Genomic DNA, 22,052 nt, shown 5'->3' on the forward strand with positions numbered 1-22,052 from the left:
TACATATCAATAATAACCTTAAATGTAAATGGATTAAATGATCCAATCAAAAGACATAGGGTAGCTGCATGGATAAGAAAACAGGATCCATACATATGCTGTCTACAAGAGACACACCTTAAAACAAAAGATGCACATAGGTTGAAGGTAAAAGGATGGAAAAAAACATTTCATGGAAATAAAAAAAAGCTGGGGTAGCAATACTTATATCAGACAAAATGGACTTTAAAACAAAGAATATAGTAAGAGATAAAGAAGGCCACTACATAATGATAAAGGGAGCAATCCAACAGGAAGATATAACTATTATAAATACCTATGCACCTAATATAGGAGCACCTAAATATATAAAGCAGACTTTGATGGATATAAAGAGCGAGATCAACAGCAACACTATAATAGTAGGGGATTTTAATACCCCACTAACATCACTAGATAGATCCTCAAGAAAGAAAATTAACAAAGAAACAGCAGACTTAAAGGACACACTAAATCAACTTGATTTAATAGATATCTATAGAACCTTTCACCCTAAAGCAGCAGAATATACATTCTTTTCAAGTGTTCATGGTACATTCTCTAGGATAGACCACTTGTGAGGGCACAAAAGTGGTCTCAACAAATTTAAGAAAATTGAAATCATATCAAGCACTTTCTCTGATCACAATGGCATGACACTAAAAATCAACCACAACAGAAAAGCTCAAAAATTCTCAAACACATGGAAACTAAATAGCAGGTTGTTAAATAATGAATGGATTAAGAATGAGATCAAAGAAGAAATAAAAAAAATTCCTAGAAATGAATGATAATGAGCATACAACAACTCAGAATTTATGGGACACAGCAAAAGCAGTCCTGAGAGGAAAGTTCATAGCACCACAGGCACACTTTAAGAAGCTAGGAAAAGCTCAAATAAACAAATTAACCCTGCATCTAAAAGAACTAGAAAAAGAACAGCAAGTAAAGCCTAAATGTAGTAGAAGTAAGAAAATAATAAAGATCAGAGCAGAAATAAATTACATAGAGACTAAAGAAACAATACAAGGGATCAATGAAACTAGGAGCTGGTTTTTTGAAAAGGTAAACAAGATTGATGAACCTTTAACTAGACTTACCAAGAAAAAAAGAGAGAGGACTCAAATAAATAAAATTAGAAATGAGAGGGGAGAAATAACAACTGACACAACAGAAATACAAAGGATTGTAAGAAAATAATATGAAGGACTGTATGCCAAAAAACTAGACAACCTAGATGAAATGGACAAATTCCTTGAAACATACAATCTTCCAAAAATCAATCTGGAAGAATCAGAAAACCTAAACAGACCGATTACACCAAATGAGATCAAAACAGTTATCAAAAAACTCCCAACAAAGAAAAGTCCTGGGCCAGATGGCTTCACAAGTGAATTCTACCAAATATTCAAAGAAGAACTAACTTCTATCCTCAAGCTATTTCTAAAAATTCAAGAGGAAGGAAGACTTCCAAGCTCCTTTTTTGAGACGAGCATAATTCTGATTCCAAAACCAGGCAAAGACAACACAAAGAAAACTATAGGCCAATATCCCTGATGAATATAGATGCTAAAATCCTCAAGAAAATATTAGCAACTGGATCCAACAATATATGGAAAAAACCATATACCATGATCAAGTGGGATTTATTCTGGGGAGGCAAGGCTGGTACAATATTCGCAAATCTATCAATGTTATTCATCACATAAACAAAAGGAAGGAAAAAAAATACATGATAATTTCATTAGATGCAGAAAAAGCATTTGATAAAATCCAGCACCCATTCATGATCAAAACTCTCAGCAAAGTGGGAATACAGGGAACATACCTCAACATGATAAAAGCCATCTATGAGAAACCCACAGCCAACACCATACTCAATGGGCAAAAATTAAAAGCAATCTCCTTAAGATCAGGAACAAGCAGGGGTGCCTCCTTTCACCACTCTTATTCAATATAGTCCTGGAAGTCCTAGCTATAGCAATCAGACAAGAAGAAGAAATAAAAGGCATTCAAGTTGGAAAAGAAGAAGTAAAGCTATTATTATTTGCAGATGATATAATATTGTATATAAAAAATCCTAAAGTCTCAGTAAAAAACTACTGTTCCTGATAAATGAATTCAGCAAGGTGGCAGGATATAAAATTAATACTCAGAAATCAGAGGTGGAAGATGGCAGCGGAGTAGGCAGATGCACAGACGCCCAGCTCTCAACACCAAACTGGAATACAAATCAATTTAGGAAAAATCAGCATGAAAAACCAACACTGAACTGCAAGAACAGCTCTCAAAAACCAAGGAGCAAAGAGGAAGCCACAATAATCCTGGTAAGGAGTGCCTGAATCTCCTCTGCTTACAGGAACAGCAGGGGGGGGGGTGAGGCTGAGAGCCCAGAGAGGATTTCACAGAGGAAAAAGAGCAGAAACTACTGCTTACAGCCACTTACCTGGCGACCAGGGAGCAAGGTGGGTTGAAAAGACCAGCTTATCTCCGAAGTGGAAAGGACAAGGAGAGGGACAGACTGTGAGGGGCTAAGGTATACAAGAAACGAAATAAAAAAGCTGACTCATTCGTGCTGGAGGCGGCCATAGCTGGGGGAGGGACTGAACCTTTCACAAAACAGAGCTGAAGTGCTTCCGGATCAGAGATCTCCGGACATCTATCCAGCTCCAATCAGCGCAACAAGACACAGCTGAAAACAAGAAGTGGGGAGGAGGGGCAGTAACTCAGGTCTCCATGGAGATCTGAGATACACCTCCCCCTACTGAAGCTGAGAAAAAACCCTGCCCCCAGTGAGATTAGTTGGTGGAAGAGACCTTCAGCGTCTCAGGTTACACCCACAGCATTTCTGGTTACAGTGTCAAGGAAGCCCCCTGCTGAGATCAGTTAACAAGACTATCACCTGTTAAGAAAACAAACAAATCAAGACTTCAAAGCTGCCCAAATCCGAAAGTGGATTACAAATAATAGCTGATACCAACCCAAGAAGACCTAGAAATAACACAACTGAAAACTGGAGGCAGACAACACCAAGCCTAGACTCAACCAACTCTACAAATAAAACACCATTATGAGAAGACAAAGGAGTGCAACCCAAATGAAACCACAAGAGACACCTTTGAGAGATGAGCTGAGTGATATGGAAATAATCAAACTTCCAGATGCGGAGTTCAAAATAATGATTGTAAGGATGCTTAGGGATCTTAGAACAACAATGGAGGGGCAGTTTGAAAACCTAAATAAAGAAATAGCAAGTATAAAAAAGGATATTGAAATATTAAAAAAGAATCAGTCAGAGATGACAAATACAATATCAGAAATGAAGACCACAATGGAAGGAATTAAAAACAGGATGGATACATCTGAGGATCGAATCAGCGAGTGTGAGGACAACTGGAATGAAGGCATGAAAGCAGAGAAGAAAAAAGAAAAGAGACTCAAAAAGTCAGAGGAAACACTTAGAGAGCTCTGTGACAACATGAAGAGAAATAACATCCGCATCATAGGGGTTCCTGAAGAAGAAGAAAAAGAACAAGGGATAGAGACTTTGTTCAATCATATCATAGCTGAAAACTTCCCTAAATTAATGCAAGAGAAACTCTTACAAGTCCAAGAAGCACAGAGAACTCCATTAAAGAGAAACCCAAAGAAACCTACACCAAGACACATCATAATTAAAATACCAAAGCTAAACGATAAGGAGAAAATATTAAAAGGTGCAAGAGAAAAAAAAGTTATCACCTACAAAGGAGCCCCCATAAGGATGACATCCGACTTCTCAACAGAAACACTTGAGGCCAGAAGGGAATGGCAAGAAATATTCAAAGTAATGCAGAACAAGAACCTACAACCAAGACTACTTTATCCAGCAAGGTTATCATTTAAAATTGAAGGAGAAATAAAAAGCTTCCCAGACAAAAAGCAACTCAAGGAATTCATTACAACCAAACCAACGCTGCAAGAAATGTTAAGGGGCCTGTTGTAAACAGATCAAAGTTGGAAAAGAATATAGCAAAAAAAGGAATACACCTTTAAAGAAGAAAATGGCAATAAACAACTACATATCAATAATAACCTTAAATGTAAATGGATTAAATGATCCAATCAAAAGACATAGGGTAGCTGCATGGATAAGAAAACAGGACCCGTACATATGTTGGCTTTGTATAATTTTATTTTTTTTAATGGGGTGACATCAATAAATCAGGATACATATATTCAAAGATAACAAGTCCAGGTTATCTTGTCGTTCAATTATGTTGCATACCCACCACCCAAAGTCAGATTGTCCTCTGTCACCTTCTATCTTGTTTTCTTTGTGCCCCTCCCCACCCCCTATCCCTCTCCCATTCCCCCCTCCCCCCCGTAACCACCACACTCTTATCAATGTCTCTTAGTTTCACTATTATGTCCCACCTACGTATGGAATAATACAGTTCCTGGTTTTTTCTGATTTACTTATTTCGCTTCGTATCATGTTATCAAGATCCCACCATTTTGCTGTAAATGTTCCGATGTCATCATTTCTTATGGCTGAGTAGTATTCCATAGTGTATATGTGCCACATCTTCTTTATCCAGTCATCTATTGATGGGCTTTTTGGTTGTTTCCATGTCCTGGCCACTGTGAACAATGCTGCAATAAACATGGGGCTGCATGTGTCTTTACGTATCAATGTTTCTGAGTTTTTGGGATATATACCCAGTAGAGGGATTGCTGGAGGACCCGTACATATGTTGTCTACAAGAGACACACCTTAGAACAAAGGACACACATAGATTGAAGGTAAAAGGATGGAAAAAAACATTTCATGCAAACGGAAATGAAAAAAAGGCTGGGGTAGCAATACTTATATCAGACAAATTGGACTTTAAAACAAAGGATATATATAGTAAGAGATAAAGAAGGCCACTACATAATGATAAAGGGAGTAATCCAAGAGAAAGATATAACTATTATAAATATCTATGCACCTAATATAGGAGCACCCAAATATATAAAACAGACTCTGATGGATTTAAAGGGCGAGATCAACAGCAATACTATAATAGTAGGGGATTTCAATACCCCACTAACATCACTAGATAGATCCTCAAGAAAGAAAATTAACAAAGAAACAGCAGACTTATTGGAAACACTAGATCAACTCAATTTAATAGATATCTTCAGATCCTTTCACCCTAAAGCAGCAGAATATACATTCTTTTTAAGCGCTCATGGTACATTCTCTAGGATAGACCACATGTTAGGGCACAAAAGTGCTCTCAACAAATTTAAGAAGACTGAAATCATATCAAGCACTTTCTCTGATCACAACGGCATGAAACTAGAAATGAATCACAACAGAAAAGCTCAAAAATTCTCAAACACATGGAAACTAAATAGCAGGGTGTTAAATAATGAATGGATTAAGAATGAGATCAAAGAAGAAATAAAAAAATTCCTAGAAACAAATGACAATGAGCATACAACAACTCAAAATTTATGGGACACAGCGAAAGCAGTGCTGAAAGGGAAGTTCATAGCACTTCAGGCACACTTTCAGAAGCTAGAAAAAGATCAAATAAACAACTTAACCCTGCATCTAAAAGAATTAGAAAAAGAACAGCAAGTAAAGCCCAAATGTAGTAGAAGGAAGGAAATAATAAAGATCAGAGCAGAAATAAATTACATAGAGGCTAAAGAAACAAAACAGAGGATCAATGAAACTAGGAGCTGGTTCTTTGAAAAAGTAAACAAGATTGATGAACCTTTAAGTAGACTCACCAAGAAAAAGAGAGAGAGGACTCAAATAAATAAAATTAGAAATGAGAGGGGAGAAATAACAACTGACACAACAGAAATACAAAATATTGTAAGAAAATACTATGAAGAACTGTATGCCAAAAAACTAGACAACCTAGATGAAATGGACAAATTCCTTGAAACATACAATCTTCCAAAAATCAATCTGGAAGAATCAGAAAACCTAAACAGACCAACTACACCAAATGAGATAGAAACAGTTATCAAAAAACTCCCAACAAAGAAAAGTCTGGGCCCCGATGGCTTCACAACGGAATTCTACCAAATATTCAAAGAAGAACTAACTCCTATCCTTCTCAAATTATTTCAAAAAATTCAAGAGGAAGGAAGACTTCCAAGTTCCTTTTATTAGGCGAGCATAATTCTGATTCCAAAACCAGGCAAAGACAACACAAAGAAAGAAAATTATAGGCCAATATCTCTGATGAATATAGATGCTAAAATCCTCAAAAAAATATTAGCAAACCGGATCCAACAATATATGGAAAAAATCATACACCATGATCAAGTGGGATTTATTCTGGGGAGGCAAGGCTGGTACAATATTCCTAAATCAATCAATGTGATTCATCACATAAACAAAAAGAAAGAGAAAAACCATATGATAATTTCAATAGATGCAGAAAAAGCATTTGATAAAATCCAGCACCCATTCATGATCAAAACTCTCAGCAAAGTGGGAATACAGGGAACATACCTCAACATGATAAAAGCCATCTATGAGAAACCCACAGCCAACATCATACTCAATGGGCAAAAATTAAAAGCAATACCCTTAAGATCAGGAACAAGGCAGGGGTGCCCCCTTTCACCACTCTTATTTAACATAGTCCTGGAAGTCCTAGCCACAGCAATCAGACAAGAAGAAGAAATTAAAGGCATTCAAGTTGGAAAAGAAGAAGTAAAACTATCATTATTTGCAGATGCTATGATATTGTATATAGAAAACCCTAAAGTCTCAGTCAAAAAATTACTGGACCTGATAAATAAATTCAGCAAAGTGGCAGGATATAAAATCAATACTCAGAAATCAGAAGCATTTTTATACACCAACAATGAACAGTCAGAAAGAGAAATTAAGGAAACAATCCCCTTCACAATTACAACCAAAAAAATAAAGTACCTAGGAGTAAACTTAACCAAGGAGACTAAAGACTTGTACTCGGAAAATTACAAAGCATTGATAAAAGAAATCAAGGAAGATACAAACAAGTGGAAGCATATACCGTGCTCATGGTTAGGAAGAATAAACATCATTAAAATGTCTATATTACCCAAAGCAATCTATAAATTCAATGCAATACCAATTAAAATATTAATGTCATACTTCAAAGATATAGAACACATATTCCAAAAATTTATATGGAACCAAAAGAGGACACGAATAGCCTCAGCAATCTTGAAAAAGAAGAATAAAGTGGGAGGTATCACACTTCCTGATATCAAGTCATACTACAAGGCCGTTGTACTCAAAACAGCCTGGTACTGGCATAAGAACAGGCATATAGATCAATGGAACAGAACAGAGAACCCAGAAATAAACCCACAGTTCTATGGACAACTGATATTTGACAAAGGAGGTAAGGAAATACAATGGAGTAAAGACAGCCTCTTTAACAAATGGTGTTGGGAAAATTGGACAACTACCTGCAAAAAAATGAAACTAGATCACCAGCTTACACCACTCACAAAAATAAACTCAAAATGGATAAAATACTTAAATGTAGGCCGTGAAACCATAAGCATCCTTGAAGAAAACATAGGCAGTAAGCTCTCCGACATCTCTCAGAGCAATATATTTGCTGATTTATCTCCACGGGGAAGTGAAATAAAAGACAGGATAAACAAATGGGACTATATCAAACTAAAAAGCTTTTGCACAGCTAAAGACAACAAGAACAGAATAAAAAGACAACCCACACAATGGGAGAACATATTTGACAATACGTCTGATAAGGGGTTAATAACCAAAATTTATAAAGAACTTGTAAAACTCAACACCAGGAAGACAAACAACCCAATCCAAAAATGGGCAAAAGAAATGAATAGACACTTCTCCAAAGAGGACATACAGATGGCCAATAGGCCTATGAAAAAAATGCTCAACATCACTAATCATTAGAGAAATGCAAATTAAAACCACAATGAGATATCACCTCACACAAGTCAGAATGGCGCTTATCAACAAAACAACACAGAATAAGTGCTGGCGAGGATGTGGAGAAAAGGGAACCCTCCTGCAATGCTGGTGGGAATGCAGACTGGTGCAGCCACTGTGGAAAACAGTATGGAGATTCCTCAAAAATCTGAAAATCGAACTGCCTTTTGACCCAGCTATCCCACTTTTAGGAATATACCCCAAGGACACCATAGAACGGCTCGAAAAGGAGAAATGCACCCGCATGTTTGTGGCAGCATTGTTCACAATAGCGAAGATCTGGAAACAGCCCAAGTGTCCGTCAGAGGACGAGTGGATTAAAAAGCTTTGGTACAGGCCTGACCTGTGGTGGCGCAGTGGATAGAGCGTCGACCTGGAAATGCTGAGGTCGCCGGTTTGAAACCCTGGGCTTGCCTGGTCAAGGCACATATGGGAGTTGATGCTTCCAGCTCCTCCCCCCTGTCTCTCTCTCTCTCTGACTCCCTCTCTCCCCTCTCTAAAATGAATAAATAATAAAAAAAATTAAAAAAAAAAGCTTTGGTACATATATACTATGGAATACTACTCAGCCATAAGAAATGATGACATCGAATCATTTACAATAACATGGATGGACCTTGACAACATTATACGGAGTGAAATAAGTAAATCAGAAAAAAAAAAACTAAGATGAATCCATACATAGAAGGGACATAAAAATGAGACTCAGAGACATGAACAAGAATGTGATGGCAACAGGGGCGGGAGGTTGGGGGAGGGGGGAGGGGGTGAAGAAGGAGAGAGGGGTTAGGGGAGGGGAGGGGCACAAAGAAAACCAGATAGAAGGTGACAGAAGACAATTTAACTTTGGGGGAGGGGTATACAGCACAATCAAATGTCAAAATAATCTAGAGATATTTTCTCTCAACATATGTACCCTGATTTATCAATGTCACTGCATTAAATTTAATAAAAAAAAAAAGAAATCAGAGGCATTTTTATACATCAACAATGAACTGTCAGAAAGAGAGATTAAGGAAACAATCTTCTTCACTATTACAACCAAAAAAATAAAGTACCTAAGAGTACATTTAACCAAGGAGACTAAAGACTTGTACTCGGAAAATTATAAAACATTGACAAAAGAAATTAAGGAAGATACAAACAAGTGGAAGCATATACCATGCTCATGGTTAGGAAGAATAAACATCATTAAAATGTCTATATTACCCAAAGTAATTTATAAATTCAATGCAATACCAATTAAAATACCAATGACATACTTTAAAGATATAGATCACATATTTCAAAAATTTATATGGAACCAAAGGAGAACACGAATAGCCTCAGCAACCTTAAAAAAGAAGAATAAAGGGGGAGGTATCACACTTCCTGATATCAAGCTATACTACAAGGCCATTGTACTCAAAACAGCCTGGTACTGTCATAAGAACAGGCACATAGATCAATGGAACAGAACAGAGAACCCAGAAATAAACCCACAGCTCTATGGACAACTGATATTTGACAAAGAGGGTAAGGGCATACAATGGAGTAAAGACAGCCTCTTCAACAAATGGTGTTGGGAAAATTGGACAGCAACCTGCAAAAAAATGAAACTAGACCACCAACTTACACCATTCACAAAAATAAACTCAAAATGGATAAAAGACTTAAATGTAAGTCGTGAAACCACAATCATCTTGGAAGAAAACATAGGCAGTAAGCTCTCCGACGTCTCTCGCAGCAATATATGTTCTGATTTATCTCCACGGGCAAGTGAAATAAAGACAGGATGAACAAATGGGACCATATCAAACTAAGAAGCTTCTGCGCAGCTAAAGACAATGTGAACAAAATAAAAAGACAACCCACACAATGGGAGAACATATTTGACAATACATCTGATAAGGGGTTAATAACTAAATTTATAAAGAACTTGTAAAACTCAACACCAGGAAGATAAACAATCCAATGAAAAATTGGGGAAAAGAAATGAATAGACACTTCTCCAAAGAGGACATACAGATGGCCAATAGGAATATGAAAAAATGCTCAACATTGCTAATCATTAGAGAAATGCAAATTAAAACCACAATGAGATATCACCTCACACCAGTCAGAATGGCGCTCATAAACAAAACAACACAGAATAAGCGCTGGCGAGGATGTGGAGAAAAGGGAACCCTCCTACACTGCTGGTGGGAATGCAGACTGGTGCAACCTCTGTGGAAAACAGTATGGAGATTCCTCAAAAAATTGAAAATCGAACTGCCTTTTGATCCAGCCATCCCACTTTTAGGAATATACCCCAAGGACACCATAGAACGGTTCCAGAAGGAGAAATGCACCCCCATGTTTATGGCAGCATTGTTGACAATAACGAAGATCTGGAAACAGCCCAAGTGTCCGTCAGAAGACGAGTGGATTAAAAAGCTTTGGTACATATATACTATGGAATACTACTCAGCCATAAGAAATAATGACATCGGATCATTTACAATAACATGGATGGACCTTGATAACATTATACGGAGTGAAATAAGTAAATCAGAAAAAACGAAGAACTATATGAACCCATGCATAGATAGGACATAAAAATGAGACTCAGAGACATGTACAAGAACGTGATCGTAACAGGGAGTGCGGTGGAGGGGTGGGGAGGGGGCGAGGAAGGAGAGGGAGGTGGTGGGGGGAGGGTAGGGGCACAAAGAAAACCAGATAGAAGGTGATGGAGGACGATTTGACTTTGAGTGAGGGGTATGCAGCATAATCAAAGGTCAAAATAATCTGGAGATGTTTTCTCGGAACATATGTACTCTGATTTATCAATGTCACTGCATTAAAATTAATAAAAGTAAGATTAAAAAAAACTAACTTTGTTGATAATTATTAAATCTGGATGATGAGTACATTGAGGTTCATTCTATTTATATACTTTTGAAATTTTCTATAAAAAAACAAGTAAAAAATAGCAACTACTATAAGTAATGTGTTATGTGACACTCCATATAAATCACAGTATAAAAGCCCCATAGATAACTGTGTTAACTTTTCATTGTCTCACATCTCAACTTCCCTGAGCAAATGTCTGAAGTCTGTTCAGTAAAGGTTCTTTGAGGCTAATTACATTATTGGTTTGTTAGAGTAGTGACAAGTTTAAATGATTAAATGAAATTTCTACAGGTTAAATAATTACCAAGTGTGAAAGTTGAGAATATTGGGAAATGATAGAAAATGACTTTTTAGTTTTTAATTTTTGGGAAACATAACATACATATCATATATACATAAATCTACATATAACACATACATATTGCATCTATATCAGTGAGATGGAGGCAAAGGAAACTTCATTTATCTGCCAGGCCTTTTATTAATATGAATAGTAATTAGACTCAAAAAAGGACATCTTAAAAATAATGTTAATGTAGGTGTTTTTAGCAAATATATGTTCTTAAAATATACATATTTCAATAAAACATAAATACTGTTCTGTTCTAAAAACAGAGGTATGTAGACTAAAAAGTAAATGTCTTATTCCCCATAGACCAAGCACCACCACCTCCTCTCCAATTTTCTATTTGCTTCCAAGAGGTAATTACTGTTAACAGTTTGGTGTGTATTCTTCCCAGCTAGTTTCAATGAATTTACATATATTAATATGTAAAAGGACAAATACAGTTTTAAAAAACATAAATGAGATTATACCATGCATACTTTTATAAACCCTGTTTTTTTTTGTTTTGTTTTTTTACTTAAAGGTTTCTTAGAGATATTTTAATTTCAGTATATACAAAACTATTTTCGTTTTTAAAACTGTTGCATAACATTACATACAATAGGTGCATCATATTTGAACTACCTAAGCTTATCTTTCACTGCTACAAAGAATTTCTTATAGTTGTTATGAACACATATTATGAGTGCATTCTCTATCAAGTAAGCTTCATAGACCAGTTCCTGCCTACCTGGATCTATAATCTCAGACAACCTCACACGAACACGTAGCAAGAAAACAATTTCTGCATGTGTCAAGAGTTTTGAGATTTTATTTTTAATTGTGAAGCTTATTTTAGATATTCTTGCCAAATTGAGGAGGAAGGGAGCTTAATGAGGAATAGGACATTTACATAGTCTTGAAGTATTGCTTCATTAATTACTTATAATCTACAGAAAGAAAATCCATACAGTGAAGGAAGAAGACTTTAACCAAATGACCAAAATCAATATCACCAGTAAGGCCAAATGGGCATCATATGCCTCAGATATGAGACCTTGAGAAAGACACATCATTTATGTAGTATTTCAGTCATATATGGATTACTGGAATCGAATCATGAGAAAATGTTAGACAAACCCATATGCAGGGATATTCTATAAAATAATTGACCCATACTCTTTAAAAATAGTGAATCAAATAAAAATAATAATGAACGACAAAATAAAAATAGAAGGCTTAAGGCCTGACCTGTGGTGGTGCAGTGAATAAAGCATCGAGCTGGAATGCTGAGGTTGCCGGTTTGAAACCCTGGGTTTGCCTGGTCAAGGCACATATGGGAGATTCCTGCTCCTACTCCCTTCTCTCTCCCTTTCTCTCTCTCTCTACTCTCTCTAAAAATGAATAAATAAAATCTAAAAAAAAATAGAAGGCTTAGGAACTGCTCCAGATTCAAGACAAAATATACATGACAACTAAATGCAATGTGGTACCCTGTACTAGAAAAAATTGCTATAAAGTACATTGTTGGAACAATCAATAAAATTGGAACATGGACTATAGATCAGATTTTTAAAAAACAGCACCAATGCAAAATTTTCCAATTTCAACAACAGCATTGTGGTTATGAAGGATATGTTAGAATATGTTAAGACATATAGGAAATACACACTGAAGGATAATTTAGGGTAAATGTGCATGCTATCTGCAAAAGATTCAGAAAAAAGTGTGTGTGAGTGTGTAGAGAAAGAGAGAAGGAATAGATAAAGTAAATGTGACAAATTATTAAAAATTAGTGACTATGGATATGGTTAATGGGCACATGAAAGATTTTTTTTGCAACTTTTCTCTAAATTTGAAATTATTTCAAACTAGAACTCGAAGACCATGTCTTGATGTCAAGAGTGTGCAGAGACCTGAAGTTATGAATCATGCATACCAGTGATGGCCATGTTTTCTGTTCCATCTCTCTTTTTTTTTTTTTTTTTTTTTGCTTGGAGTGAGCTCTGGTTGTAAGACTTAAGAGAATGGTTCTTTTAAAATATATTTTCCAGAGATATTTCATGTATCTCACAATTCGAAACTGCCCAAACACTTCAGTTTCAGAAATACAAAAAGCTGAATAGCTGTTAATTTTCAGAAGCAGCAGAGGAACTTGTACTTTAAAAGGCAAAATGTTTTAATGAAACATTCATTGTCTTGCATCAACCTGTTGTTCTGTTCTCCTTTGATTGACATCTTTCAGTAAGCTATATCTAAGCAGATAAACTTGCTCTCACTTTTAGTCTTTTACCTTTTATAATACTGGTAGAGTTAGTGAATAATGGGTCATGGATTTAAGTTTAGAAATGCATAAAAACATAGAAATTATTTTAACATATCAATAATACCTCTTGCTTATCTGTCTGAATTGCTCTGATGACCTGGCAATACAAATTATTATTATTTTTTTATATTAGCAGCTTTATTGAGATATAATTCACAAACATATATTTCACTCATTTTAAATGTACAATTCAATGTTTCTTTTTGTGACAAAGACAGAGAGAGACAGAGAGAGAGACAGAGAGAGAGACAGATAGAGACAGACAGGAAGAGAGAAAGATGAGAAGCATCAATTCCTCATTGCGGCACCTTAGTTGTTCATTGATTGCTTTCTCACATGTGCTTTGACCAGGGGGGATACAGCAGAGTGAGTGACCCCTTGCTCAAGCCAGAGACTTTGGGCTCAAACTGGTGAGCCTTGCTCAAACCAGATGATCCCACGCTCAAGCCCCGACCTCGGGGTTTCAAACGTGGGTTCTCTGTGTCCCAGTCCGATGCTCTATCCACTGCGCCACCACCTGGGCAGGCCAATTCAATGTTTTGTTTTTTGTTTTTAACATATTAACAGAAGTGCAATCGCCACCACAATTTAATTTTAGAATATCTTCATCACCCACTAAAAAAACTCCATGCTCATCAGCAGTCACTTTCCATTTCCTTTCCCCCTCATTCCCTGAGAACCACTAATTTATTGGCTACATCTGTGGATTTGCCTTTTCTGTACACTTCATATAAATGAAACCGTGCAACATTTGGTCTTTTGAGACTGGCTTCTTCCCTTTAGCATACCGTTTGCAAGTACCATCCATCTGATGACATGGATCAATACTCCATTTCTTTTTATTGCTAAATAATATTCTGTCATATGGATATACCACATATTGTTTATATAGTCATCAGATGATGGGCATTAGGATTGTTTCTACTTTTTAACAATTATGAATAATGCTGCTATGAACATTTGTGTGGATGTATGTTTTAATTTCTCTTGAGTATGTATGTAGGAGTAGAATTGCAGGGCCATGTGGTAACCCTGTTTAACATTTTTGGGAACTGCCATACACTTTTCTAAAGTGGCAGCACCATTTTATATTCTCACCACAACATGTGAGTGTTCCAATTTCTGCACTTGTTCTTGTCTGTCTTTTTTTATTATGACCATCCCAACAGATATGAAGTGGAATCTCATTATAATTTGGATCTGTATTTCCCTGATGACTAATAATCTTGAGCATATTTTTACATGCTTATTGGCCATTTTTATATCTTATTTGGAGAAATGTATATTTAGATCCTTTGTCAATTTTTAATTGGGTTATTTATCTTTTCATAAATAATTTTCATACTTCTTTGTATATTCCAAATACAAGTTTCTTATTGGATATATAATTGGCAACACAATTTACACTGGTTAGCTATCATTCAGCTGCTTTTTCTACTTAAAAAATCTTTTGGATATATTTCAACAATATGTATTAGCAAGTCTCAATTTCTTTAAGAAAACTGTTGAATAGCATTTCATATTTGAAATAACCCATAATAATTGCCACCTAAATAAGGTCTTCGGTCTCTATTCTTATAGGGCATATTCTGAACCATGCTCTTCTCTTCTATATCTGGGGGTGTTAGTCAAATCCATGCTACTAGACTTATGCTAAGATTAAGAAACAGCCTGACCAAGTGGTGGCACAGTGATAGAGTGTTGGACTGGGACACAAAGGACCCAGGTTCAAAACCCTGAGGTCACAGGCTTGGGCCCAAAGGTTGCTGGCTTGAGTCCAAGGTCCTGGCTTGAGCAAGAGGTCACTCACTCTGCTGTAACCTCCTCCCTGTCAAGGATCATATGAGAAAGCAATCAATGAAGATGCTATAATGAAGAATTGATGCTTCTAATCTCTCTCCCTTTGTGTCTATCTGTTCTTATCTGTCCCTTTCTCGAACTCTCTCTCTGTCTCTGTCAAAAAGAAAAGATTGAGAAACATGTATTCGGCATCTTCTTGGATGAGTGTGTGGTTTTCTCACATAGCAATTAGCATATACCATGCTGCTGGTTGGTAAGTTCAGGGTAGAAGAGTCCCATTGGCTGTACCATAAGTGTTGTTCAAACATTTTTCATGAGTTGATTTCAAGGTTTCATTTGAGCAATGTTCAGCTTAAAATATCAAACCCTGAACTGCTAAAAATTATTCCAGATGCAGTTTGGTACATAAGGTACCAAGCCCATTGTTTATGTTTTCTTTCTTGATCTAGACACTATATATTTGTTATTGCTGTATAAATTGTATTTTAAGTGTTTTAAAAATCACAATTTACAAGCATTATTTATTGTGCTTAGAAAAAATTAAAAACCCCAAGTTTTTTTTATTTGCCCAAGAACTGCTTCTAAGCCAGCTTTCCTATATTAAAAGCTAAGTAAAGGTCTCAAGTTTATTTTTTGCTCCTGATGAATTATTCTAAGCTAACATCCTCTTGGATAGGATATGGATTCTGATATTCAACATACTTACTCTTTTCTAGTCAGTGTTGTTGGGTTCAACATTCACAAGCTTGTTGTGGGAAAGCAGAATTCAAAGATGATTCACAGCCCCTGGAGTCCACACCTTGGTGTAATCCTCTCCCTTTGTGTGTGGGTAGAAGATGTCGTGTACTTCTACCGGTGTACTATGGTAAAGGCAAGAGATTTTGAAAATGTAATGAGAGTCCTTAAGCAGTTATCTTTAAATTAATCAAAAGAAAGAACATCCAGGGTGGGCTTGACTTAACCAGAGGAGCCCTATAAAAGAGGGTCCAGACCTTCCCTGAAAGAAGAGACTTTGAAGCAGGAGAGACTCTTTTTTGCTAGCCTTGAAGAAGCAGCCAAATTGGGAACAACTTATGGAAAGGGGTGCCTTCTAGCAGTTGAGATTCCCAGTCCTCTGACACCAAAGATCTGATTGCTGCCAACAACCTGAATGAGCTTGGAAGAAGTTCTTGAATCTCAAATGAGACCACTGGCCCAACCAACTCCTTTATTGCAGAGAACCCAGCTAAGGATACATGAAAACTGAGATAATGAATGTATGTTGTTCTAAAATGACAATGTTGTGGTAATTTGTTATGCACCATAGAAAATGGGTATATTTGTCAGCATTACCATTCATGTCTTGGGTATAAGGAAGTTGGACTGTACGGGGAGAGAGCACCCTCCCTGAAAACTCCCTTCTGTACTCCTCACTTGTGGCTTCCATAGCATCCTGATGCCCTTTGCCCACAAAGGTTAATGGACTTTGGTGAGAAGTAGAAAACTTCACCGTAGTGGACCATGTATCAGCTTCTGAGCCAGAAGAAAACTGCCTCCATGAAAACAGACACATTGAAAACCAGTACTGTTTGTGTTGTATACTGCTGCAATACTTATTAATGGCTCTGCTGATTCATTCTATGACAAAGCATCTGAATCAGGCATTAGTGAACCATCTCTGTTATTGTCAGAAAGCCATTTGTCTCAGGATAAAAATGTCTGTTGATATTCTGGGCACGCTTGATACTCTTGACTAAGAGGCCAAGTCTGCCTTCTCATTAGTACTTTGTGGGTGTTAAGACCTTCATTAAGATTCCACTTCCTTTAATGTGGTCACCTTGGCATGTTTTCTGAATGACCTTAATGACTTAGGAAGGATTGCTTTTTCCAAATACTAGGCAAGAATGCAGAAAGTAATTGGATTTGGCATACTTCGTAGCATCTCATTGGATTGTTTTTAGAAGAGCTGTTTTTAAAAGGCTTTATGGTATTTAAATTAGAACAAAGAGGAAGACTTTGCTAGAGACGCTGATGAGCTTCTATGGGATTCAGTTACTAATATTGCATATCAAAACCAGGAGTCCATGTAGATGGATTTTATGACACCAATTTATATAGACTCCTTAATGCTAAGGGAGGTGAGTAAGGCAAAGTTTCCCCTTCCAGTTCATTGCAGAAAGTTAGTAGGAGTATAGTGAGACTCCAGGAGGCTGAATGAATTCTAGGTTGGCTGATGGACAAGTAAACAAAAAACTTCAGTTTCTGGGGTGATTTTGGATTTCAGAGATGCTTGCAGGCAACAACATTGGACTTGGCCTGAAACGAGGTTTCTTAACGCCAGCACTATTGACATTTAACATTTGGGGCAAAATAATTCTTTGAGGGGTGTATATATCAGCGGGTACTGTCCTGTGCATGGTAAGATGTTCAGCAACATCTCTGGCCTCTACCCTACTTGATGCCCCAGCCTTGGCCACCAAAAGTTGTGACAACCAAAAATTTTTTTCAGAGTTTGTCAAATGTCCCCTTGGGGCAAAATCACAGTTTAGGACCATTGCTCTAAAATAAGCAAAGACTTAATTTTTTACCCAATGTCTTTTCCTTGTGTTGTTTTAATTCTTTCAATTCAGTTTAACCAAAATGCTTAACCGCAAACACTGGAGAAAAAAAAAACACAGAGCATTCTTGAATTTGTTTATGGAGATACATACAGAGATTGGGGTATGTATAAATTAAGTATTGAAGGGTTTCCAGGACTGAGTATCTGCTCCTGAGCTTTGTTTTAAGTATGTGTTAACTTGGCCTATATTTTGTATTTGAAAATAAGAAAAAGTACCCTTTATTATGGAGTATATTGACATTATTCTCTTCTTTTCTTTTTTGAAGCAAATTTTTCTTTTTCTGTATCTTTTTTTCTTTTGTAAATTTTTTTTTGTATTTTTTTTTTTCTGAAGCTGGAAACGGGGAGAGACAGTCAGACAGACTCCCGCATGCGCCCGACCGGGATCCACCCGGCACGCCCACCAGAGGCAATGCTCTGCCCACCAGGGGGCGATGCTCTGCCCCTCCGGGGCGTCGCTCTGCTGAGACCAGAGCTGCTCTAGCGCCTGGGGCAGAGGCCAAGGAGCCATCCCCAGCGCCCGGGCCATCTTTGCTCCAATGGAGCCTTGGCTGCGGGAGGGGAAGAGAGAGACAGAGAGGAAGGAGGGGGGGTGGAGAAGCAAATGGGTGCTTCTCCTATGTGCCCTGGCCAGGAATCGAACCCGGGTCCCCCGCACGCCAGGCCGACGCTCTACCGCTGAGCCAACCGGCCAGGGCTGTGTGTTTTGTTTAAAGTGGCTTTATAAAGGGCTTTTATAACCTGCCCTTCTCTTCCAAACAAAGTGTTTGCTTATTTTTGAGCAGTGATTCTCAACTGTGATTCAGTTTTTTGTGTGTTTCTTGCATTTCTATTTGAATACTGGTTTGTATAATGACCTGGGAATTCACATTTACTACTACCAAAAAATTAATAAAGTCATGTTGAAAATCCAGAAGGAAGTGGGCAACTCTGGTTTCTTGTTCTGATTTTTTTTCTGTCTCTTTCCTAAAACCTACAAAACCCACACTCCTACTGGGTCCATCCTTAAAATTTTTAATCTAATTCTAATATTCTTTTTTTTTTTTTGTATTTTTCTGAAGTTGGAAACGGGGAGGCAGTCAGACAGACTCCCGCATGCGCCCAACTGGGATCCACCCGGCATGCCCACCAGAGGGCGATGCTCTGCCCATCTGGGGCATTGCTCTGTTGCAACCAGGGCCATTCTAGCACCTGAGGCAGAGGCCATGGAGCCATCCTCAGCACCCAGGCTAACTTTGCTCCAATGGAGCCTTGGCTGCGGGAGGAGAAGAGAGAGACAGAGAGGAAGGAGAGGGGGAGGGGTGGAGAAGCAGATGGGCGCTTTTCCTGTTTGCCCTGGCTGGGAATTGAACCCGGGACTCCTGAACGCCAGGCCGATGCTCTACCACTGAGCCAACCGGCCAGGGCCTAATTCTAATATTCTTATAGAAGAAATGTGATCAAGAGAATGGATGCTCAAGAGTTGCCACCACACAGAAAACAGGCCATTGAATTGTCATTGAACCAATTAATTTCTGCCAATTATTGGAAAGAGTATCAGTTATCAACAAACAAAATGCTTAATTAGTGAGAAGACAAACCCTGAAAAGCAAGATCTGAAAATTCAACAATTTGCCCATGGATATTTAGTTAATTATTTGCTATGAGAGGTAATTTTCAATTCTTCAAAGCACTGTATACATTCAAAAGGCTATTGCTCTAGAGGAGGGTGAGGAACCATGTGCTAAATGAGGAAACCAGCCTGGCTAAGCTAGCAAATGGAAGTAAGAGGTTGAATTCATTTACAGAACTTAGTTTCCTGCTGTTCATTCCATGTTACCCAAGCTTCCTGAAGCAATGAAATTATCTTCAAGTGAAAGACCAAGACTTGGGAGAGAAATTGAGCACGGAAAATCAATATTGTTTCAGTGGTTCCTGACCAGAACATTAAGCTCCTTTTTATAGCACAGAGGGAGATAGATCTAAGTGACTCAATCCTGTCTCCCTGGTTGGTGGGCAACATCACAAACAATATTAGATTTTGGTTTCTTTGAAAACTGTAAAAGTCACATAATTGAGAAGTTAGCTATTTTTTCAATGGTGTCGATACTGATTTGGGATTTTCACCATTGAATTGGCATTTTAATTAGGTAGTAACTTTTCTGTGAAAATAAAGATGAAAGGAATTATTTGGGCTTCAGCCTTTTGAAAGCAGAACACTTGTCAATAATGTCAGAAAATACCAAATGAAGAAGGACAGAAATGATCCCCTGATCTTTTCTCATAAGATATGCTTTGAATCTGATGTTCTAAATATGAGTGAAATGAATGTAGAATAGTTTGGGAAAGGTTTTACTTTAGTCAATCTTGTAAGAATGTGATCTTGATCTTTTTTCTTCCTCAAAATTGCTGAAGATCAGGCTTTAAATTTTTTTTATTATTTATTGATTTCAGCAAGAGAGGAAGGGAGAGAGAGACAGACAGACAGACAGATAGACAGGAACATTGTTCTGTTCCAGAATATGCCCTGATCAGGGATCAAACCTGCAACTTCTGCACTTCAGGAGCATGCTCTAGCCAAGCTAGCTATCTGGCCAGGGCTGAAGATCCGATTTTCTTGTTTGTTTGTTTATTTGTTTGTTTGTTTTTAGTGAGAGAGATAGAGATAGAGATAGATAGATAGAGAGAGAGAGAGAGAGAGAGAAGAAGAAGCATCAACTTGTAGTTGTGGCACTTTAGTTGTTCATTGATTGCTTCTCATATGTGTCTTGACCTGGGGCTCTGGCCGAGCCACTGACCCCTTGCTCAAGCCAGCAACCTTGGCCTCAAGCTAGCAACCTTGGGCTCAAGCCAGCGACTTTAGGCTTCAAGTCAGTGAACTTTGGGTTCAAGCCAGAAATTATAGTATCATGTCGATGATCCCATGCTCAAGCTGGCGACCTTGGGGTTTCAAACCTGTGTCCCAGGTTGATGCTCTGTCCACTGTACCACTACCAATCAGGTAAGAAAAATGTATGTTTTTTAAGAGGATTCAGGTCCACATATAGAGATCTAGTTAATTCTTTTAAACTGCTGCACAGAATCCCATTGCATGAATTTACCATACTTGATGTCTTATTTTTAATGAGGCACATTTTGATCATTGAAATGTACTCCACTAGTGTACTTAATTTTGAAGGAATATGCAATCAATGTAATACTGAAGGAATTATGTTGGGTACAAAATAAAATTTTCCATAGATAAACAGACATTCTTCACGGAAAAGGTAACATTCTTCATTTTTAAAGTGGAAAATGTGCTGTTATTTTTATTTAGATACTGCTCCATCCAATGGAAAAAATATTGGGTTGGAACGCAGATCTGTGTTCTGATCCTGACCTTTTTTCTTGCAGGCCTTGGGATTTGTATGGACACAGAACTCCCCCAAAGCCCCAGCTTCCTCTCTTGGATTATGAAGAATTTGAAGAGATGTTTGAAACTGCAGTTTAATACTTCTACAGTACTACTGCATCTCTGATGACTATGCGAAGATACTAAACTTTATTACATTTTAACTAACACCCTCATCTATCCTCTTTCAAAAATTAGAGTTTGAGTATGTTTGTAAATAAATGGCATCACCAGTTAAATAGTTTTATACCAATTGTTGACAATTGTTGAATGTGGCTTGCCCTTTGGAGTAATCATTTTTTGATAATACAGGAGATGGAAGATGTATAAGGAATTAGTTAGCTATTATTCTCATGTGCCCCATGATGCTTTCATATTCCCCTTCTGGTTAAACATTCTCTTCCTTTTGGGAAATATATCCCCCAACCACTACCACTTCATGCATTCTGGTAACTTTCTTCCTTTGCCAGAAGAATGGGCATTTGACACAGTGGCCATTGTGATTGGTCCAAGGGTTAAACATATAACCCAAACTAGACCAATTAGAGGTTTTTTTTGTAGAATTTTCAAGATTCAAAGTGTGAGTGCATGGGGGATGACTCTTCTTGGATTTTGTGTTAAGATGTATGCCAGGAACTGTTAAAAGGTGTTTAATTTACCGTGTATAGTAAGAGTGCTTCTAGTAGGAGAGAATGAGGCCAATACACGAGTAAAAAGCACAGACCAGAAGAGATGAGGAATAGATGGAAAGCCAGAGGGCATTGAGTTTCTGGTTCC

Source organism: Saccopteryx leptura, chromosome X (genome assembly GCF_036850995.1).
Source record: "Saccopteryx leptura isolate mSacLep1 chromosome X, mSacLep1_pri_phased_curated, whole genome shotgun sequence".
Classification (NCBI taxonomy): Eukaryota; Metazoa; Chordata; class Mammalia; order Chiroptera; family Emballonuridae; genus Saccopteryx; species Saccopteryx leptura.